The sequence below is a fragment of the Oryza glaberrima genome, chromosome 11, assembly GCF_000147395.1.
Source record: "Oryza glaberrima chromosome 11, OglaRS2, whole genome shotgun sequence".
NCBI classification, from domain to species: domain Eukaryota; kingdom Viridiplantae; phylum Streptophyta; class Magnoliopsida; order Poales; family Poaceae; genus Oryza; species Oryza glaberrima.
Genome location: NC_068336.1, coordinates 968,125 through 978,729, shown reverse-complemented (window position 1 = coordinate 978,729; position 10,605 = coordinate 968,125).

The window sequence follows — 10,605 nt, the reverse complement described above, 5'->3', positions numbered from 1 at the left end:
CGGCTTCCCATTGACAAACCCATTGTTGTACAATGGCTTGAGATGTCGATTCTCTGTCCCTTCTGTCTTCTCAAAAACTGCTTGCTCTCGAGACAAAACCAATTTAGCCGAAGCTTCTTCAACATCATCAACATCGGCTTGCCTAGCCTCGAATTCTGCAGGTAACATGAAAACCATATTTATTGAGGCAGATGTACCAGCTTTGCCCTTAAGCAACCTTTTTGCCTTGTCAGCTTCGATCTCATTAGCTGTTGCAACCGTGCTCTTAACACGCCACTCTTGCTTGGTCTTTGTTTTCCTCAGCCGATGATTAATCTCCTGTTGCACCTCCTGAAAATGTTCCCTATTCCTCATCCTTTGCATCCTTCTCTTCTGATTCTTGGTGAAAATGCCTGTAGGACACCACTGTGTATTCCTATTTTCATCTTCATCATGGCGATAATCTTGATTCACAGGGCCCAACCTCTGATGAACAGGTACCCTCTTCTGACTCAGCCGATTACCTCTATTGCTGGATCGGCTTGAACTCCCTGAGTCATTGTTGCATCCAGGACAATCCTATATTGATGGCAGCCTCATATCTTCATTCCAACAAAATCTGAAGAACTCACATTCCCAATGAGGATCAAAACCACCATCATCTTCTTCGTAATATTTTTCCTGCTGCTTGTCATGCCTCTTCTGATATTTGTTGATAATTCTAGCCGAATTCATCTGGATATTTCGATTTTTCCCCCCATCGGCTGTCCTCCCAGAAGTGTGTACCATGTTAACAGGGAAAGGATTACCATCAGCCTTCATCGGCTTTTTTGAATCATCGAACTTGATCTTTCCCCCTTCAATGGCCGCCTGGATTTGCTACCTAAAAACTTTGCAGTCGTTAGTAGAATGAGAACCACCTCCTTTTGCCTAACTCTTCAGCCGATGGAATCACATGACCAGCAGGAAGCTGAATCTGTTTCTCCCGAAGCAACAAATTGAAGATCTTGTCAGCCTTGGTAATATCAAAGTCAAACCTCTCCTCTTTTCCAGAGCTCCTCAGCCATTGGCATGGTATGACTTTCTTGCTCCTGACCCATTCGGCTGCTGCTACTTCGGAGTCATCATCCTCTTCAGAATCATACATATAAGGATATACATGATTGATCTTCTTGAAATTCTTCTTAACTTCAGCAAATCTTTGCTCATGTAAAGTCACCTTCTGTGCAAGATGTGATAGGCTTTCAAAGTCCTGAGATGAAAACTTTTCCTTCATTGGTGTTATCAACCCTTGAAAAGTTAAATCGGCTAGCTGGGAATCTGTCAAAGATAAGCTGTAACACATATTCCTCATCTCCCTGAACCTCTGAATGTAATCTTGCACAGACTCATCATGCCTTTGCTTGATTGCTGTCAAATCGGACAATTTCATCTCATAAATCCCACTGTAGAAATAGCTATGAAACTGTTTTTCCAGATCGGCCCAACTATTGACAGAATTATATGGCAGAGAAGAAAACCATGTGAACACCGATCCAGACAAAGACAAAGGAAACAATCTAACCCTCAAGGTGTCAACAGCCGATGCCTCACCACATTGAGCCAAGAATCGGCTGACATGTTCATAAGTTGAAACATTGTCTTGCCCTGAGAATTTTGAGAAGTCTGGCACCTTGTATCGGCTAGGCAATGAAACCCTTTCAAACCACTCAGGGTAAGGATGCCGATACAAGTTTCCAGTGTCCTTTGGTTTTAACCCAAACTGCTCCCTCATCACATCTGCAATCATATCAGCCCATGGCCCTTGCTGAGGTATTCCTTGCGTTTGCTGCTGTATCGGCTCGAACTGATTAAACTGAGGAGCAAATTGAGGCAATTTTGTTTGCTGGTACTAAACATGAGGTGACGGAGGCTGATATTGATAATTCAAATTACCTCCTTGATAATTCTAGAAATTCGGCTGAATATTGTGCACCAAATGTTTAGGAACAACTTGAGGTACGACTGACTGATTGGCCTGCACATTATGGACCAAGTGCTCATGAACTACTTGATTTGCAGCATGCTGCCTTGGCCGATTCCTCAGCCTAGCCGATGCATGTTGCAAGTTTTGCTGTTGAATCGGCCGAACCATCCGCTATCTTGGCAGCATTTGCTGAATCGGCATTGACTGGATTGGGTCGGCTGTTGGTGGATTTGGTAAAAACATTGCAGCAACCTGCTCCTGAGTCAGTCGATTGACACTTTGCCTAGCATGTTGTGGTTGTTCTCTGGTCAACAATCTAGGATTTGAACGCGCTGATGAAGACTAGAGGGGGGGGTGAATAGGCTGTCCCTGAAAACTTAAAAACAAATCGCAACGGTAAAATTCAAATAGACCCGGAACTTCCTGGTAAGGAACTCCGAAACTTCCGGTCTCCCAGGCCCGGAACTTCCGGTGTTCTAAGACAGGAACTTCCGGGTAACAAAACAGAGATGAAATTTAAATTTCGAAACAAGAGACTAAGCCAATCTTCACAAGATGGTGCACAGGTATTCTAAGCAGAGGATATATCACAGAATCATCCATAGAAACATCACAGAAAGAGACAAGAGCGATTTTTTCCCGAAGTTCGGATCTTGTGATCCTACTCTCCGTTGAGGAGCTCCAAGAGCTGGGTCTCGATTAACCCCTTGCCTCACTTGTGCAAAAACCCAGAGGAAATCCACAGCCTTCAACCCCAAACACCCCTAGGCAAATTTCTAGAATTGAGTGACCACCAAGATCCAACTCAACCTACTTCTAGAAATCCACCACAAGTGTGGGTTGCTCTACTTTGAAAGCCTCTAGAATCTCAGCACAAGAACTTCACTAACTTACCTCGTTCCCTTTTGGAGGAGAGGAAATCCTTCACAAACTTACCCGGGACATCCACAATTTGCAACGGATTCTCACGGGCAACACCTAATCGTCTAGGAGATCATCTCCAAGAGTAATAAGCACCGAGATGACAGCCCATGAGATATTCCAAGTGCTCACCCAAGATCCTAGTCTTCACACATCTCCAAATCTTCTTCTTTCCCTCTCAATCTCTCTTTCTCACAAGAATTAGGCTCTAGATTGAGTGGAGAAGGCAAGAAACACTTGGGAGAGGCTAGCAATAGCTCTAGGTTCGAAAAGTGAAAGTGGAATCGCCAAAGAACCCCGGTGGTTGCTCCACATAGACTAACTCCGAGATTGGTCCATTGAGAAAGGCACTCTTGACATCCATTTGGAATAACCTGAAATCATGGTGAGCAGCATAGGCTAAAAGAATTCTAATTGACTCAAGGCGAGCGACAGGTGCGAAGGTTTCACCAAAATCGAGACCCTCGACTTGGGTGAACCCTTGCGCAACTAACCGGGCTTTGTTCCTTACAACCACCCCATGTTCATCTTGCTTGTTGCAAAAGATCCACTTGGTGCCGATGACATTTTGCTTGGGTCTCTCCACCAAAGTCCATACTTGATGGCGGGTGAAGTTATTCAACTCCTCTTGCATAGCCATCACCCAATCCGGATCACCAAGCGCATCTTCCACCCTGGTTGGTTCCAAAGAAGAGACAAACGAGAAGTGTTGACAAAAACTTGCGACACGAGAGCGAGTAGTTACCCCTTTTCTTATGTCACCAAGTATGTTGTCGACAGGATGATCTCTTTGGACAGTGTGATATATCCTTGGATGGTGCACTGGGGGGACCTGAGCCTGATCAGAATGCTCTAAAGTGCCCTCAACATCGATCTCATCCACTTGTGCCGTTGGCACGTCTTCACTGCCACTGATCCGGAGGTTCCGGACTGTAGAACCCGGAACTTCCGGGCCTGGAGATGTCCGGAGGTTCCGGTCAATAGGACCCGGAACTTCCGGCTCAGCAGACACAGCACTTGTAGGGCTATTGGATGTCGATGACGGAGGTTGATCCCTATCTTCTTGGTCATCCTGCGTCTCGACTGGTCGTATGTCTCCAATAGCCTTAGTACCTATAGCTTGATTTGGATCCACATCCCCTACAACATGTACAACAACTTGCTCTCCTTGGGAGCCATTAGATTCATCAAATGTCACATCCCTAGTGAGTTCAACAATACCGGAGGTTTTGTTGAAGACACGATAGGCATGTGCATTTGATTCATAGCCAAGTAAGAATCCCTCATCCACCTTAGGTGAGAACTTAGATGAGCAAGGCCTCTTACTTAAAATAAAACATTTGCCCCCAAAGACACGAAAATATGAAACATTAGGCTTCTTACCACTCAAGAGCTCATATGAGGTTTTCTTTAGGATCTTGTGGAGGTACAAGCGGTTGATGGCATGACATGCGGTACTCACGGCTTCCTCCCAAAAGACATCCGAAGTCTTGTACTCATCAAGCATTGCCCTTGCGGCTTCAATGAGGGTTCGGTTCTTCCTCTCAACAATGCCGTTTTGGGGAGGATCATAGGGGGCGGAGAACTCGTGCTTGATTCCTTCTTCATCAAGAAATTCCTCCACTTGAGTGTGCTTGAATTCTCCTCCATTGTCGCTTCGCACCCTCTTGATAGTGAGATCATAGAGATTTTGGGCTTGCTTTGTGAAGCGCTTGAAGACATCTTGAGCTTCGCTTTTGTCATGGAGAAAGTACACCCAAGTGAAGCGTGAAAAATCATCAACAATGACGAAACCATACTTGTTACCTCCAATGCTTATGTAGGCCACGGGCCCAAATAAATCTATATGAAGAAGCTCGAGTGGTCTTGTTGTAGTCATGATGTTTTTTATAGGATGTGGACTCCCAACTTGCTTCCCGGCTTGGCAAGCACTACACACACGATCTTTCTCAAAAGAAACATTAGATAGACCAAGAATGTGTTCCCCTTTTAGAAGAGATGCCAAATTCCTCATTCCAACATGGGCTAGCCTACGGTGCCATAGCCAACCCATAGAGGATTTAGCAATCAAGCATGCCTCCGGATTCACTCTATCTACGTCGAAATCAACGAGATAGAGATCACCCTTTAACACACCCTTGAATGCTATGGAAGAGTCATCTCACCTAAAAACGGTCACATCCACATCGGTAAACAAGCAATTAAATCCTAACTTACACAATTGAGACACGGATAATAAATTGTAGCTTAATGAATTGACAAGGAGGACATTAGATAGAGATTGATTCTTGGAAATGGCAATCTTACCGAGACCCATTACCTTTCCTTTACCATCATCTCCAAAGACAATATTTTCACGACTTCCACCCTCCTCATCAAGACTTGTAAACATACTCCTCTCTCCCATCATATGATTGGTGTAGCCACTGTCCACAACCCAACTTGAGCCACCGGAGGAGTATGCCTACAAAAGAAATCAAGCTTGGGATTTAGGAACCCAAACTTGTCTAAGTTTGGGTCCCTTAATGTCAGTCACCAAAGCCTTTGGCACCCACACACAAGTGCGGTACTCATCATTGTAATTCCCATTAAAATAAGCAGCCACTTTGCCCTCTGAATTTTTGGAAATTACATATGAATCATAGTAAAGACCCTCTGGCCGGAACTTTCTGGCATTATAACAGGAACTTCCGGCCAGCCACTTCGGCCTATCAGAAGCCCGGAACTTCCTGACAAAATGTCCGGAACTTCCTATCTTACAGGGCAGGAACTTCCGGTCATTTTGCCCGGAACTTCCGGGTGTCTGACCAGTGAGGGGACAAGTCACTTCACTTGCTTGTGGAGCTTTTCCTTCTCTTACAAACATCAAGCATTCTTTCCCATTTACCATCACACGCTTAGACACAGGACTTCCACCAGAAAATCCGAGCCCGTGTCCATCCTTGTTAGGATGAGCGGTGATGGTCTTTTGAATGGTATGTCTTCATGCATCCATATTTCACCAATGTGCCCAACCTTTCATTCTCTTTCTTAAGAGCTTGCATAGCATCAACATTAGTAGCATAAGAGTTCAAATCAATATTGTAACACCTAGCACAACCATTGCTAGTAGATGGGTTAGAAGAATTAGAAACCACATTTGGTTGAGAAGTGCTATTCCAAAGAGTGTCAAATTGAACTTCAAGATCTTTATGACTTTTGTCTAAACTAGCAAATTTCTCTTTAAGAGTTTCATTGACATCCCTAAGGCTAGCTAGAGAACCATTAGCCAAATTAAGCTCATTAGCTAGTTGTTCATTTTTAGCACATTCTTTAGCTAGGCTCTCCTCTAAGGCAAGGTTTCTTTTCTTCTCAAGAATAAGTAATTCTTCTTGCCTTTCGAGAGATTGTTCTTTACTATCCAAAGCTCTCATTAACTTAGACAAATGTTGCATAGCGGGTTTACTAAAGCTCTTAAGCACATCATCTAATTCATTATCACTTTCCTCATCACTAGAATCAACATCAAGAGAGGTGTAAAAGGGCTTTTGAGTCATCACCTTGTGGCCTTGGGCCATGAAACAAGAGTAGTGGTAGGAGTCGTCATCGTCATCACTCAAGTTGTTGAAGAGACGTTCGTTGCTTGAAGAAGATGACTTGAAGGCGACGGTAGCAACACCACCTTCTCCTTCAACCTTGTCTTTCGGCTTGGGCTTGGGCTTGACCTCAGGATCTTCTTCATCTCCGGAGTACCACACCTCCGCCATGTGTGCCTCCGCCACATGAGCACGCTCCGGCTTCTTCTTGCCTCCCTTAGCTTTTGCTTCATTTGACTTGGGACAATCGGCAATGAAGTGGCCGTATTCGCCACAATTGAAGCAAGCTCTCTTTGATTGCCTCTTTCCCTTGTCATCATCCTTCCTCCCTTTGCCATAGCCACTCTTGCGAAGAAAGTGCTTGAATCTCTTGACAATAAAAGCCATTTCTTCATCTTCACTTTCTTCACAACTTGACTCTTCTTCTTGTTTTGCCTTCAAAGCTACTTCTTGATTTTTGATCATGGCGGCATTCTTCACCATTTGCCTCACTTCACGAGCTTCCACTTCTTGCATCTCATGAGACACAATTCTTCCAAGAATGTCACTTGGGGTGAGCCTCTTGAAATCTTTCCTTTCCCGTATCATTGATACAAGAGTGGGATTTCTTGGACCAAAAGCACGGAGAAGTCTCTTGACCACAAAGTGATTTGTCATGTCCTCACTCCCAAGTCCTTTAATCTTGTTGACAAGGATCATCATCCTATCATACATCTCTTGTGGTGTCTCCTTGTCATCCATTACAAATCTTCCAAGCCTTCCTTCCAATAATTCAATCTTGGCCTCATGAACGGCGGGTGATCTCTCGTGAGCCAATTGCAAAGTATCCCATATCTCCTTGGCCTCCTCAAGACCATCAAACTTGTTGAACTCCTCCGGACTCAAGGCGGAGAGAATTGCATTGGAAGCTTGAGCATTGCGGTGGATGAGTTGCTCTTGCTCCGAAGTGAGCTCCATGTCATCATGGGGTACATCAACACCTGTACAAACAACTTTCCAAATACTTGGATGCAAAGAGATTAGATGCAACTTCATCTTGTGCTTCCAAGCGGCGTAATGTGTCCCATCAAATTGAGGAGCACGCCCGGAAGGCACGGAGACAAAGTTGTGAGGGGGAATGGTAAGTTTGCTATAATCAAAAGGTATAGTAGCTCCCTTGGGTAATCAAGTTCCCTTGCTGCTCGCTCCATCTTCATTTCCATTTTCCCCATTCTTTCCCCCTAAATCCGACATCGTGGATCACTCAAAGCGGTGAAGCTTGAATCAAGAGCACCTTGCTCTGATACCAATTGAACGCATTGATGAAGACTAGAGGGGGGGTGAATAGGGTGTCCCTGAAAACTTAAAAACAAATCGCAGCGGTAAAGTTCAAACAGACCAGGAACTTCCTGGTAAGGAACTCCGGAACTTCCGGCCTCCCAAGCCCGGAACTTGGACAGATGGAGTATTTGCAAAAAAGGACTCCAAGGGAAACATGACACTTGGTTCACACTAAGAGTACTTGATATATCTCAGAGCATCACCTGGAACCCCTCTTAATAGTACGGTTTTTCTTAAAAACTCGATTTCAAAAGATAAACTATCCTATGCACTTCTCGAGTTCCGGTCCGCTTTGATTTTGTACTTTTTGGGGGGGTCTTCAAGCATCCATCTACCACACCTTGGACTAATGCACCTGAAAGCTACTCAATGAGCTCATTAGTCCCTTAACCATATTTGTCATTAATCACCAAAACTCACTAGGAGGATTAATGCACTTTCAGCATTGACCATCTGTCTTGGTGCCGATGATGACGCAGTTGGTGCAGTAGTTGAAACTGATGCCATCGGCTGGATTGGTGGTACACTAGTAACACCCTGTTGATTTCCTGTGACTGAAGGCCGATAGTTCGGAAAAACACCTCCTGGTAAATAAACTGGCCCTGTAGTTTGATGCTCAGCTATCGTACCATCGACCACAGTCTTCACCATGTTTGTCAAAGTGTTAACTAGCACTCCGGATTGGTTGATCAGAGCATGTTGGACGGCGTAGTCGATCTGATCTTGAAAGTTATTAAACTATAATTGCTCTTGGTTGCCATTTTCACCAAGATCTTCAACTGCACCATCTTGAGAGACATTACCTTTGTCGCCTGAGCCAGCTGCAATACCTGCATTGCCTGGAGAAGAGCTTGAGCCAACCTCATCGGCTGCAACTACCTTCAGCTTGTACTTCTGGACGATTGTGCCTCTGCGGGTTTCTTGAAAAGAATTCATAAGCTGATCCTTTACATTGCTCATCATTTGTTCAAGTTCACCCCTTTGTTCAGCCGTCAGGTTATCCAATGTAACTGGAACTATGTTGCTGGGGTTCACTTCAGTTGATGGATTCGCAGCTCCCGTTTTGGTAACGGGAGGTTTGACTCCTGTCCCTGGTGACGGTGGTGGTTTTTCGGCCATCGGGAAGAAGTCGTTGAAACTCGTGTCCCACCGGGCGTGCCAAAAATGTGTTGATGTGAAAAACATGAGGTCTGGGAGATCTGCTTAACTCCAGTGCAGGTCCAAAATCATGCCTTTTAGGTTCGTGAGCGTGCCAGTTGATTTGATCCTGCAATCAACAAGAAATAAAGACAAAGAAACCGCAGTTAAATCCATAAATGATAGCCGATCGGCCAGTCACCGATGACATATCATTTATTCTTGAGCCGATGTCATGTGTGAGTCGATCGGCAGTTGTGAATAAGTTAAAACTAAATCTATTTGATCGGCTGTAGATGTTAACAGTACATAATCTTTATGTTGATATATGCTTAAATCAAGTGATTGGGATAGATCGATCACCATACCGAGGCAGTATAAATCACTTAGATCGAAATAAATATTAACAATGAGATTATAGATGCTCACAGCATAGCCCATCAGATAGATCTAGCGTGTATCGGCTAATACTCTGATACCACTCTATATTAAGATATTAAAGCAAGTAAAATATACCAAACATAGAGCTTAATAAACCTAAATGCAATAGGATCTTAACCTAAAGGGAAGATTTAGCATAACAATTGAGCATATAAGACATAAAGGTAAATCAGGTAAGATCGGCTGAAAGCTCGATGCTACTCTAATCAGCAACCAAGAAGCAGGCTAGAGACTATAGTTCTAAACACGACTTATGAGGTCAAACTCAACTAATGCAGCCATAAGTATAAAAAGAAAGACAATATCTAGACAATCAAGCTATTGGAAGCTTCATAGAGTGGTAGATATCCTATATAATCTAAGCCAACGTCGATATTTAACCTAATCGGCTGCTTCCTAATGATAGATATTAGCCGATTGGAGGTTAGATAACGATATTGTCGGAGATTATATAAGATACATGATAACTTGACAACTTACATAAACAAGATTAGAGTATCATAAAGATGGAAGCACTAATCCCGAGAACGCAAGCCGCCATAACAAGTTTTACCTCTAGTTGAAGATCGAAACCGATGCAGCTCAACCTGAAAGCAAGAACTCGTCGAAACAAAACGAAAGTAAAAGGGTGGCGATGCGCCGAGATTGTTGTTGAACGTCTGTTGTTGTATTACATGGGGCTCGGGGTCTATTTATACCCGAGATTACACAATATGTCCTTGCCGGACACGACTCTTATCTCTAACAAACTCTAACATACCATAACTCTTTGCGGCAGACTTTTGCCCACACTTATCTCTAAGGAAATTACATAAAATATCCTAATTAATAGATACAATTGCCTATTCAGGACTCAATCCAAGTGTGGTGATCCATGCGAAGCACATTAATTCAATCCGATGACGTACACTGAGTTGTATTGTCGGGATCGGCTCAATCGGCTAACCCTGTCTGACTCGAACTCTGCCGATCCTGGTCGTAGCCGATTTAGATTCCAGCCGATTCTTGCTCTGTTTCTGAAACAATCTTGATCTTGGATTCCGCTTCAATCTAATCTTTATCTCCGATACTTAGATTACCAAATTTGGTCGTTAACAGCGTCGCCTCATCCAATCCCAATCTTGATCTTGGATTCCGCTTCAATCTAATTTTTATCTCCGATACTTAGATTACCAAATTTGGTCGTTAACAACGTCGCCTCGTCCGGTCTCCCGTGCACCTACCCCAAATCCCCATCTCGCTGTGGTCGTCGTCGCCGCTACGTCG